The sequence below is a fragment of the Vombatus ursinus genome, unplaced genomic scaffold, assembly GCF_900497805.2.
Source record: "Vombatus ursinus unplaced genomic scaffold, bare-nosed wombat genome assembly UNPS02015012.1, whole genome shotgun sequence".
Classification (NCBI taxonomy): Eukaryota; Metazoa; Chordata; class Mammalia; order Diprotodontia; family Vombatidae; genus Vombatus; species Vombatus ursinus.
In genome coordinates this window covers 6,365-6,571 of record NW_020954790.1, presented here as the reverse complement: position 1 = coordinate 6,571, position 207 = coordinate 6,365, and the positions used below count along the sequence as shown (strand labels likewise).

Genomic DNA, 207 nt, shown 5'->3' with positions numbered 1-207 from the left:
AGCGATCAGAGAGGTAAAAGGGAAACCAGGAGAGAGGGGTATCCCCCAAAACCTAGAGGATGGAACCGAGAAGGATCCAGGAGGAGAGAGCGATGCAGAGTGTCCAGGCTGCAGAGGGGTCAGGCAGAAGAGGCCATGGGTCACTCTGGGGAGGGAACAAGGGGGGTCACCACTGCAGATGCCTTTGGAGGAGTTCAGCCACAGACC

General features: G+C 58.0%; 1 pseudogene; it reads right to left on the bottom strand.

Moving 5' to 3' along the window:
- LOC114030750 overlaps positions 1-207 on the bottom strand; it is a 13,172-nt pseudogene that overhangs the window by 12,510 nt on the left and 455 nt on the right.